The 13,325-nt window shown below is 42.2% G+C and overlaps 1 protein-coding gene across 5 annotated transcripts in view; it reads right to left on the bottom strand.

Moving 5' to 3' along the window:
• Window positions 1-13,325, bottom strand: part of vit (vitrin) — a 105,145-nt gene that overhangs the window by 67,077 nt on the left and 24,743 nt on the right. The window lies entirely within an intron of this gene.

Below are 13,325 nucleotides of genomic sequence, written 5' to 3'. Positions count from 1 at the left end.
CCCACTATTTTGCATGTTTTATGTATCTTATGCTTCATTGAAAGTGTTTTAGTCTTAGTATCTTATCTGTTTCAATGGCTAAGTGTTTCTTGTTTTGAATATTGGTTTGTACTGTAGCATTTTAAGATTTATTTCAATGAAAAGAACGAAACAAATAAAATCTAATATTATTATTTATTATTACCGGCGGACGTTGTGGAGTCCTATTCTGTTCAACCATCCTGTGACGCACCGCAAAAACACTGCCGTTTCGTATTCCTCTGAATATTGTGCAGCCCAGCTGGTTCGGCCACCTGCTTTTATCCCATTCCTTATAGGGACACGTACCCTGGTCGCATGAGACACTTACCATATTTTCCGGCACACTGGATTATAAGGGTCTCGTCAGGTCTATTTTCATACAAAAGATGCACCGGATTATAGGGCGCATTAAAGAAGTCATATACTGTATTTTTTTTTTTCCAAAATTGAAAACACTTCCTTGTGGTCTACGTAACATGTAATGGTGGTTCTCTGGTCAAAATGTTGCGTGGATTATGTTTTATAGATAGTCTTCTTCTTCTTTCTGAAAGTTGCTTCAGGATGCGCCGTTTTATTGGTGGTCTTATTTACGTGGCTCAACTTTGGTAGCGTCTTTTCTCCCTCATCTTTGTTGTAGTGGTGTAGCGTGCAAGGACGGGAGTGGAAGAAGTGTCAATAGATGGAGCTAACTGTTGTAATGACAGTCAGACTTTACTTAAATCAATAACGGAGCAGCATCTCCTCATCCGTGGCTCACTAGTGCAATAACAACGCCAGAAATGTGTCCCGTGGAAAAAAAAGTAAAGTTCCTCGGGTGAATAATGTAAACTCACTACACAGGTAGGTTTTAGCGCTTTTATGGTGAGTTTATTGACAGATATAAGTAAGAACTTTACACTACTTTGAATTAGAAATGGCAACAGCGAAGAATGAATGCCCCATAACAAGAAAATAGAGAAAAAGAAGAACTTTATCGACGACAGTGTCGGAGATTTTCAGGACTTGTGTGGATCCCAAATACAGATCAGCAGGTACTAAAAGGTAAGAAAAGTTGCTTTTGCATAATATTGTGAAACAAAACGGCAGATAACAAAACGCCAGATAACATGTCTAACCTTATACACACACAATAATAATACTTGTATGTTGAAGCACAGTACAATCCTTCAAGTGGTGCAGCTTCATAGCTTACCAAAGTCCTACTAAAACATTTTGATAGATTTTTGAGCAGTGTGTGTAATGTTGTATGTTTTCAATGGAACATATAACATTTTTGTTTTGTCTACTTGAGTCATATTGCAGTCTACACATATGTCATATGTTTGAATACCATCGTATTGTAGTCTATACATATCTCTTATGTGTGACTACCATCTACTGATCACACTTATCATTTCACCATGTACCAAAATAGCTTTGAGGTCGGTAAGCACAACCAAAATTATTCTGTACATTAGGCGCACCGGGTTATAAGGCGCACTGTCAAGTTTTGAGAAAATGAAAGGATTTTAAGTGCGCCTCATAGTCCAAAAATATGGTAAGCTAGCTAGCTCTCCGGCCAGCACACTGTTGAAGTTGTGGGGGAGTGAGGTTTACTAACATACACAAGGCCCATTCACACTGGCTGGCCTCCATGACAATAGAACGGTCACTCTGGTCTAAGAGAGCACAGCTTGGAAATATCTTAGTTGCAGTAACACAGCGTAGTGTTTATAAAGGTTTAGACTGGGGTATGTCTTATCTTAATGGGGGAAGATGGTAATGTCTCTCTGACTGTTGTGCGATGACACACAATTGCTTCATATCAGCTGACTTTGTGGCCACCTGTGCAAGTTGAACAATCGGTGTCCCAGAATTGACCCCTGAGGAACCCCACAGGTCTTTTGGTTAGAGACACAGTTACCAAATTCGACTAAGTACGTAATGTGATCAAGATAGAGCTTGAATAACTATTCCCACCCAGTTTTCTAACCTCTGTAATAAGATAGTATGGTTAACTGTGTCAAATGCAGCGCTCAGGTCAGGGAGAACTTTGCAAAGCAGACTGATATTTTGGCTGTGTCTTCGTTCACCGATGCATATCATTTATCACCTTGACTACAGCTGTTTTAGTGCTGTGGTGGGGCATAAAGCCTGATTGGAAAGTAGGGCTGGATGATATATCGATATACACAATATATCGCAGGTTTGTCTCTGTGCGATATAGAAAATGACTAAATCGTAATATTCGAGTATATGTTCTCACGCAGTTGCTTTTAGCTGCGGGCAATACATTACAGGTTATTCTCGCTCTTTCTTGTCTCTCCTTCTCACAGGCAAGCTCACCTTCTTACACACGTCACATATTGTCACGTCATACGTCACATACGTATACACCCTCACAGAGCAGAGAGGTAGCAGCGTGGCTAACGTTAGCTGTGATGCTAGCAGAGCCGTGTGAGTGGTAATACGAGAGAAAGAAGGTGCGAATGAAGGAAGAATTCATTCCCAAGAAAAACAGCAGGGGGTCCATCGTCTGGCGGTAGTTTGGCTTCAAGTGGGAATATATCGAACAGACAACCGTAATTTGTCATGTTTGGTGCTGAATCCATCCATCCATGTTCTACCACTTATTCCTTTCGGGGTCGCGGGGGGCGCTGGTGCCTACTGAAGCGTTGCTATAAAAAGTAGCATTACTGCTAATACGTACCATTTTTGGAAAGTCATTTGCTAGGGAATGACTCTTAATCCGCATTTTAACATATTCATTCGGTACCACACGCCCACACCAACAAAATGCCGAGGCAAACATTTCCAGATCAAAACTGTATGAAAAAAATAGTCAACAGAATTTAATAACGTCCGTAGTAACCTACCACATAGCGAAGAGCGAATACTATTTGAATTCCTATTATGCGGCTCATTTTTATTTGACACTTAAAATGTCTCTGACAATCTTGCACTTTAAGTTTTGGAAAAATCATATGAACGTTTGTGCCACTGCTTAATAACTGTTTAATAAATACAGTTTTGGTCAATTGAGTTAGTTGTGATTTTCCTCTCTGCATGGAGGTTTAAAATGAGCATATATATTAATGCAGTATGAAGAAGAATGTTTTAATGTAGACATATAGAATCATCATACTGCTGTGATTATATGCATCAAGTGTTAATTCAAGGCCAAGGCAAAATATCGAGATATATATCGTGTATCGCGATATGGCCTAAAAAAAAATATTGAGGTATTAAAAAAAGGCCATATTGCCCAGCCCTATTGGAAAGTATCAAACACATGGTTATACAGGAGAAAGTCACAAAGCTGTTGGTATACAACTTATTCAAGGACTTAGCCCAAAAATAGCAGGTTTGGTATGGGCCGATGTCGGTTTAGCACTGTGACAACAAGATTCTTTAGAAGTGATTTAACGATATCAGTTTTAAGGCCTTTGGAAATGTTCCAGTCCACCTAAGATCCAGTGCATTTGGCTGGTGTGAATACTTTGAGCTGTGCCATTTGCCTTGATTGGAAGACTTGCAACAACTGCCTATTTAGAATGGTTTGAAATAAGACTGGAAATAACCAACAATGACACTCTGGAGAACAACGTGCTATTAACCTAACGTTACATTTAGGTAATGTTATAACCAAAAACAAAGATTAATTCTTAAACAGGTGCCCCACTTGAGTGCATTGACAAACAACAAAGATTATCTGGGTGTTTGTAAGGACTACAAATGAGTCACAATTAGAGACTATGCTTCAACAAAGATAGATTTGATTTATTAACTGCCTTTAAAACAGATGCCCTCTTTTGTTTGACACGAACCACTTGAAGGTAATGCCTGCTTTAGCGCACATTTATTTTTCAGTGGTGTCATGTAAACAAGAGCAAAAGTGATGTCATTCCAGAGAGGAGGGTAGTTAAAGTGTTGATAGGGAGTTATAAACAGCCTCATTTCTTCTGCTTGTCACCTACATACTCCTGGATGAACTCTCTGTATGAGCCTGACTGTGCCTCCTTACTGCAGAGGTGTTGACTGAGCACGCCTTGTTAACGCAGGAATGCTTTACCTCGCACGAGGGCAGCTTCTCATCACACACAGGTTCAATGTGACGCAGCGGGAACATGTGACCATTCTAGGACCACAGTCACACCGGTGGATCTTTTTAAAACATATTACGCCATTATTGCAACTCGGTCAAGGATTGAGAGGAATTAGAAAATGTCTCTCTCTTGTTTAATGTTAGTTGGTACCGGACATGACCACGATAAACGAATTTCCGCAAAATAAAATGATTAGTAATAAATCATTTCTTATTATAGAGCAAGAAAAACGGTTCACAACCTTCTAAATAAGTTTTTAAAGACTTCCTTTTTATTGTCATTCAAATTTGAACTTTACAGTACAAATAAGAACGAAATTTCCTTGCATTAGCTCTTGGTAGTGCAGGATAAAAAAACAATAAGGTGCAGATATAAATAAATAGTTTACTGTACAGATATATATTTTGCACTTTTGCAATATGCATCCAGGTTTATGGATGTATGTTGTATTGTCTTTTTTATTCCAGTGAGTTAATCCATTTTGGGGGGAGATGAGGGGATACTTTAATTATGATGCGTTCAAGAGTCTTATGGCCTGAATGACTGAATGAAGCGTCCATACACAGATATAGGTTCTGGAGGTTCTGCTTCGGAGGCTGCGGAACCTCTTCCTAGAGTCCAGCAGTGAAAACAGTCCTTGGTGGGGGTGGGAGGAGTCTTTGCAGATTTTCTGAGCCCTGGTCAGGCAGCGGCTTTTTGCGATCTCCAGGATAGGAGGAAGAGGAGTCCTGATGACGTTTCCCGCCGTCCTCATCACTCTTCCAGTCTGAGGCATTGCAGGCTCCAGTCCAGACAGAGATACTGTTGGTCAGAAGGCTCTCTATAGTGCTTCTGTAGAATGTGGTGAGAATGGGGGGAGGGAGCGGTGCTCTTTTGATCTGACGCAAAAAGTGCATGCGCTGCTGAGCTCTTTTTACAAGAGTGTGTAGGGACCAGGGTTATATTGTCTATAAAGCCTACTAAACATTAAATAACACTCACATGTTCACCTTTACACTTACATTATAGAACAGTTTATTGTATTAGTTTAACACTTGAGTGTGTTCAACTGTAGATTATGGTACTCACCAGGAGCTCCGGAGAATTCTTCGAGCGTCATTGCTTTACGGCTGTTGTTTGGCCACTACAAAGCGGCCACAACATGGAAATACTTTGTCGCATTCTTAGTCTATGTTAGAACTGGGTTTCCATGCGCTGAAACCGTGGTGTGTGTTGTTTTGCAAAAACTTGGTAAACTTGACACTTGGGGCTACGAACATTAGCTTAGGTATTAGCAATGCGTATCTTGCATTGATGATCAGTCGCACGGATCATGTTTTTGTTTAAATTTAGAATTTCCTTGTTTCTGTTTCAGCATCCCTGTTGGTGTTCCTCGTTACCATGGGTGCTGATTATGTCCACCTGCCTCTGATTAGTAGTAGGGACGCCCACCTGCTCCCGTAATATGTCTAGTATGCAGCAAAAGTGTTACTACAAAAAGTAGCAGCACTACTGATTTGTAGCACCCTTTGAAAAGTCCAATTGTCAAAATCTCTGTATGAAAAAAATAGTCAACAACAGAAGGAGATAACGTCCACAGTATCCTACCACATAGCGAAGGACATAAACTATTTGATTTCCTATTATGCAGCTAATTTTTATTTTCCAGTTTTTGAAATATCTTGTGTGACATTATGCACAAAAGTGCACTTTTTATGTTTTAAAATATTGTAGTGGCTTTCTGTACAAAAAGTGCACTTAAATTTAGTGTTGTTTTGATATGTCATCTTAGTGACATCATGCACAAAAGTGCAGTCATAGCTTGTTTTAAAATGTCTCTGGATATCTTGCACTTTCTGTTTTGAAATGACAAGAATGTTTGTGCCACTGCTTAATAACTGATTAATAAAGTTTTGGTAAATTGACTTAGTTGTGATTTCCCTCTCTGCTTGAAAGTTTAAAATTAGCATATAATAATACAGTATGAAAAAGAATGTTTTAATGTAGACACATATAGTCATCGTACTGGTGTAATTATATGCATCAAGTGTTAATTCAAGGCTAAGTCAATATATCGAGATATATATCGTGTATCGTGACATAGCCTAAAAATATTAAGATTTTAATAAAAGGCCATATCGCCTTGTCCTACCCTTAACCCAAAAACGTTTGGTGAATATCTTTGATTGCCACAACTTACCAACAGAAAAGACTACACTGTGATACATATTATACATAAATACAAGTTATTGCAACTCTTAATTTAGGCCCAAAACATGTAGCATTGGCTTAAGAAAAACATATTTATTCAAATGTGCGATGTAGTGAAGCCACACCATTTGAAGCGTTATGTAGCAAGGTACGACTAAAAGGAGATTAATAAATCAGAAAGAACAATAATATCCACACAGTGCTGTCGCCGGCAATGACTTAGAAGCCGAAGGGGGAGCCATTTATACATATTGTTCATAATTAATTATAATACATTTTGAATATAAGATAGTAAAATACAATATATTAACCATTTACAAAAAAACAATACAAGGTGCATAAATAATCAATTTATAGTCGCATTGTAGCCCCTAATTCCCAAAGAATCACACTTCTTCTGAATAGTGATTCTGTATGGTAGTTGACTGCCAAAAGTTGGCCTCCTGTTCCTCTGTTGAAGCATCAACTACTCCAAATCATCCATTTTACACATGATTTTACGTCTTTAAAACATCCACAATTTCTTACAACCCAACAATTTGTTTACAAAGCACGGCATTATCATTCTTCAATTCTTTAGTTATTTAATGTCATCTATTTACAAAGCTCTTCATACTATCTGTTTTCTTGTTTAGCTCCTTGCTATTTACAGGGCTCTCTTTGCTCAGGCGTTAATCTCCTTGAACACTTCTCAGTTCTCCTCCTTCATGTCATTCAACACCACCATTATCTCTCGAAGCCTGCCCGGTTGGAGTATAAATAGTTGGGGTTTTGGCACTGGTGTCTAGACTAGATCGGACCAATCTTCTATGAGCATGAACTGATGAAGCCTACTTGGATGAGAGGCAAACATCTTCCAAGACAGTGTTTTTTAGCTATAGTGTGTAGAGGGCCGCGAAAAAAATATCTGTTTGCAGCGGTACTCAATTTTACTACACTTTTTCACTACTTGTGGCAGTAATGACAATATCAAACAAACACAAGAAATCTTGAGCTAACCTCATAGAGAAGTTTCTTAAGCGTAAAACTCATGGCCAAAGTGGGGAAGCTGTATTTTCCTTTTCACTTGCATTTTGTTGACAGTTTGCAAACGTTTGTGCAGTATCTCCAAGCCACTAACGGTCACACTTTCCCTATTAAACAATTATTTTATTTATTTTTTGTCTTCAATGTCTCATGCTCTAAAACAGTGTTTTTTAACCATAGGGCCAGGGCACACTGTTTGTCAGCTGTGGTTTGTAAAGTCATACAGAAGTTTCTTAGCCGCAAAAATTATGACCAAAGTTGTGAGGCTGTATTTTCATTTGCATTTTAATTTTATTGACAGATTAGTTAAACATATTAATTATAAATTTAGTAGATTTATTTTAGCACAACATAATTGTAAGTACATTTATTTTTTTGTCAGTTATTTGTGAGTCCTTTCCACTGCCGTATATTTGAATAATACTTATTTTTCCAATCAGCCTGACCTAAGCCTAGGATTTTGTGTTAAAAAAATAATAATCTTTGTGATCTACACATGGTTTCATATCATTTGACAGGGTTGTAAATTGTAAGTAGGTAGGATATAATTATTGAATACTATTAAAATCAAAAGTAAAATTGCTATATCAGTGTTAATATTTGAGTGTGCCCCTTCAGATCCCATTGTAGTGGAAAAGTTGGGCCCTGAGGTATAAAAGGTTAGGAACCACTGCTCTAAAACATACACCCTTAAATATTTATATAGTCAACACTAAGTATGTAAACTGATCTTAATTTAAACAATACTATGTATAGTACTATACTTTAAATACAATCGACCTATTGTATATATTGCTATATATAAATATATATATATATACATATATATATATATATATATATGTATATATATATATGTGTATATTTATATACCAACATATATATACCTTAAATACCAGTAGATGAAATAAAAAGAACTGTTCAGTTAATAGGTAGCTATATATTTATATATACACACACACACAAACACACACACCCACACACATATATATACCTTAAATACCAGTAGATGAAATAAAAACATCTGTTCAGTTAATAGGTAGATCCATCCATCCATCCATCATCTTCCGCTTATCCAAGGTCGGGTCGCGGGGGCAACAGCCTAAGCAGGGAAACCCAGACTTCCCTCTCCCCAGCCACTTCGTCTAGCTCTTCCCGGGGGATCCCGAGGCGTTCCCAGGCCAGCCGGGAGACATAGTCTTCCCAACGTGTCCTGGGTCTTCCCCGTGGCCTCCTACCGGTTGGACGTGCCCTAAACACCTCCCTAGGGAGGCCTTCGGGTGGCATCCTGACCAGATGCCCGAACCACCTCATCTGGCTCCTCTCGATGTGAAGGAGCAGCGGCTTTACTTTGAGTTTCTCCCGGATGACAGAGCTTCTCACCCTATCTCTAAGGGAGAGCCCCGCCACACGGCGGAGGAAACTCATTTCGGCCGCTTGTACCCGTGATTTTATCCTTTCGGTCATGACCCAAAGCTCATGACCATAGGTGAGGATGGGAACGTAGATCGACCGGTAAATTGAGAGCTTTGCCTTCCGGCTCAGCTCCTTCTTCACCACAACGGATCGGTACAACGTCCGCATTACTGAAGACGCCGCAACGATCCGCCTGTCGATCTCACGATCCACTCTTCCCTCACTCGTGAACAAGACTCCTAGGTACATGAACTCCTCCACTTGGCGCAGGGTCTCCTCCCCAGCCCGGAGATGGCATTCCACCCTCTTTCGGGCGAGAACCATGGACTCGGACTTGGAGGTGCTGATTCTCATTCCCGTCGCTTCACACTCGGCTGCGAACCGATCCAGCGAGAGCTGAAGATCCCGGTCAGATGAAGCCATCAGGACCACATCATCTGCAAAAAGCAGAGACCTAATCCTGCGGTTACCAAACCGGAACCCCTCAACGCCCTGACTGCGCCTAGAAATTCTGTCCATAAAAGTTATGAACAGAATCGGTGACAAAGTACAGCCTTGGCGGAGTCCAACCCTCACTGGAAATGTGTTCGACGTACTGCCGGCAATGCGGACCAAGCTCTGGCACTGATCGTACAGGGAGCGGACCGCCACAATAAGACAGTCCGATACCCCATACTCTCTGAGCACTCCCCACAGGACTTCCCGAGGGACACGGTCGAATGCCTTCTCCAAGTCCACAAAGCACATGTAGACTGGTTGGGCAAACTCCCATGCACCCTCAAGAACCCTGCCGAGAGTATAGAGCTGGTCCACAGTTCCACGACCAGGACGAAAACCACACTGTTCCTCCTGAATCCGAGGTTCGACTATCCGGCGTAGCCTCCTCTCCAGTACACCTGAATAAACCTTACCGGGAAGGTTGAGGAGTGTGATCCCACGATAGTTGGAACACACCCTCCGGTCCCCCTTCTTAAAGAGAGGAACCACCACCCCGGTCTGCCAATCCAGAGGTACCGCCCCCGATGTCCACGCGATGCTGCAAAGTCTTGTCAACCAAGACAGCCCCACAACATCCAGAGCCTTAAGGAACTCCGGGCAGATCTCGTCCACCCCTGGGGCCTTGCCACCGAGGAGCTTTTTAACTACCTCAGCGACCCCAGCCCCAGAAATAGGAGAGTCCACCACAGATTCCCCAGGCACTGCTTCCTCATAGGAAGACGTGTTGGTGGGATTGAGGAGGTCTTCGAAGTATTCCTTCCACCTATCCACAACATCCGCAGTTGAGGTCAGCAGAACACCATCCGCACCATACACAGTGTTGATAGTGCACTGCTTCCCCTTCCTGAGGCGGCGGACGGTGGTCCAGAATCGCTTCGAAGCCGTCCGGAAGTCGTTTTCCATGGCTTCCCCGAACTTCTCCCATGTCCGAGTTTTTGCCTCCGCGACCGCTGAAGCTGGACACCGCTTGGCCTGTCGGTACCTGTCCACTGCCTCCGGAGTCCTATGAGCCAAAAGGACCCGATAGGACTCCTTCTTCAGCTTGACGGCATCCCTCACCGCTGGTGTCCACCAAGAGGTTTTAGGATTGCCCCCCCCGACAGGCACCAACTACCTTGCGGCCACAGCTCCGATCTGCCGCCTCGACAATAGAGGTGCGGAACATGGTCCACTCGGACTCAATGTCCAGAACCTCCCTCGTGACATGTTCAAAGTTCTTCCGGAGGTGGGAATTGAAACTTTGTCTGACAGGAGACTCTGCCAGACGTTCCCAGCAGACCCTCACAATGCGTTTGGGCCTGCCAGGTCTGTCCGGCATCCTCCCCCACCATCGCAGCCAACTCCCCACCAGGTGGTGATCGGTAGAAAGCTCCGCCCCTCTCTTCACCCGAGTGTCCAAAACATAAGGCCGCAAATCCGATGACACAACTACAAAGTCGATCATGGAACTGCGGCCAAGGGTGTCCTGGTGCCAAGTGCACATATGGACACCCTTATGTTTGAACATGGTGTTTGTTATGGACAAACTGTGACGAGCACAAAAGTCCAATAACAAAACACCACTCGGGTTCAGATCCGGGCGGCCATTCTTCCCAATCACGCCTCTCCAGGTTTCACTGTCGTTGCCAAGGTGAGCGTTGAAGTCTCCCAGTAGGACAAGGGAATCACCCGGGGGAGCACTTTCCAGTACTCCCTCGAGTGTACCCAAAAAGGGTGGGTACTCTGAACTGCAGTTTGGTGCGTAAGCACAAACAACAGTCAGGACCCGTCCCCCCACCCGAAGGTGGAGGGAGGCTACCCTTTCGTCCACCGGGTTGAACTCCAACGTACAGGCTTTTAGCCAAGGAGAAACAAGAATTGCCACCCCAGCCCGTCGCCTCTCACTGCCGGCAACGCCAGAGTGGAAGAGGGTCCAATCCCTCTCGAGAGAAGTGGTTCCAGAGCCCTTGCTGTGCGTCGAAGTGAGTCCGACTATATCCAGCCGGAATTTCTCGACTTCGCGCACTAGCTCAGGCTCTTTCCCCCCCAGTGACGCGACGTTCCACGTCCCAAGAGCTAGCTTCTGTAGCCGAGGATCGGACCGCCAAGTGCCCTGCCTTCGGCTGCCGCCCAGCTCACAATGCACCCGACCTCTATGGCCCCTGCTATGGGTGGTGAGCCCATTGGAGGGGGGACCCATGTTGCCTCTTCGGGCTGTGCCCGGCCGGGCCCCATGGGAACAGGCCCGGCCACCAGGCGCTCGCCATCGTGCCCCACCTCCGGGCCTGGCTCCAGAGGGGGGCCCCGGTGACCCGCATCCGGGCGAGGGAAATCTGGGTCCATGCTTTTTCTTCTTCATAAAGGTCTTCGAGCTGCTCTTTGTCTGATCCCTCACCTAGAACCTGTTTGCCTTGGGAGACCCTACCAGGGGGCTTTATGCCCCTGGACAACATAGCTCCTAGGATCATTGGGACACCCAAACTCCTCTACCACGATAAGGTTGCAGCTCAGAGAGGAGTAATAGGTAGATTTTATTCAAATATATATGTATACATATATATATGTATGTGTATAGATAAATATATATATGTACATATATATATCTATATATATACATATCTTTATATATATCTATATATACAGTATACACACATACGGTATATATGTCCTCAGTAAATACAATAATATTTTGTTGTATTAATGGGATTATAAGGCTATGAATAAGCCTTCAAAAGATCAACTGAGGGAATCAACCTTCACATAAAAATGATTATTACCCTCTCAACCTCACTCGTGTAAAAGTCAACACATGAGTCGGGCCATTTGTCATCCTTATTTCCACATCATTTACTTCAACTGCTACTACCACTACTGAATTTATTACAGTAATATAACAATTTTAAATCGATATGATAAATTTAAATATTGTTTTTTTTCATGTCTAGGACTATAACCTCATTGAAACTGTAGAGGTTTTCTGATTTTAAAAAAAATCTAACATGACAAAAGTCTGTTCATGATTCAAGAAGTGTAGAATTCCACAATTTCCATGATTAATTATAATAGAAATTAGATGTAAATCTTTCTTTTAACTTTTCTTTTAATTATTTATACGACCTTGCTCAAAATGGCACCTAATCGCCTCTGGCACCTGTGCAGCAATTACAGCCACATCCTAAAGTGACAATCACCTATTCTAAACTCAACACCTTGACACTTTCCAACATGATTTACTACCTTAAAGGGGAACCACATTTTTTTGGTATGTTGCCTATCATTCACAATCCCCATATGAAACAAGCAAACATTTCTGTTTTTTATATATACAGTCTAACTTGTAAATACACCTCTATTAGCAAACTTTTCAAATTACGAAGTTTTAGATCAGGCCAAATATACGTCCGTGTGCGAACTATATCTCTGTGTACGAACGCTTCATTCAGTCATTCATTATGTGTCACACCTGCAGGTAAAAAGCAAGGAGCATCACTTGTTGCCCAGTACTCTACTGGTCACTTCTCATTTGCCTCTTCTGTGTTTTTCCCTTTTTGACAAATGTTGTCCAATTTGCTAAGTCAATATGAAACCAGTATGGAAGGAGGGAGGGAATCACTATGAATTTTTTTTTTAAATAAAAGACTATTTCTGAGGCGTACGAGTATGGAAGAGTCGATGAAGCAGGCTTCGTACCACAGCAAGTTTTAATTGTGATGAGACCTGACTTTTCAGGCAAAGTATGGCAAAGCAGATTTGTTTCACAGTGGAGAGAATAGATACTCTCGCTCAGCAGCGTGTCCTTTAAGGCAGTGATTTTCAAACAGTGTGCCGCGGCGTGCCGTGAGAGATCGTCAGGTGTGCCGTGGGAAATTATATAATATCTCCTAATTAACCGTTGTCGGGTACCTGATAAATACCTGTAAAGACAATCGAGTTAGCGCTGCGTGACACGTGACAGTGACAGTGTGGGATTGCAGCAAGAGGAGGCGAGCAGGTGACAGTGATGGAAAAGTATTTGAGAAGGGAAAACGTAAAAAATCTAAATACTCATTGAACTGAGACAAGATCGGGGTTTAAAGCTAAATTTGCTGATCTTCCTTTGGACAGTTTTCG

The sequence above is a fragment of the Nerophis ophidion genome, linkage group LG09 (genome assembly GCF_033978795.1).
Source record: "Nerophis ophidion isolate RoL-2023_Sa linkage group LG09, RoL_Noph_v1.0, whole genome shotgun sequence".
NCBI lineage: Eukaryota > Metazoa > Chordata > Actinopteri > Syngnathiformes > Syngnathidae > Nerophis > Nerophis ophidion.
The sequence above is the reverse complement of the archived record's forward strand: the minus strand, read 5'-3'. Positions and strand labels throughout refer to the sequence as shown.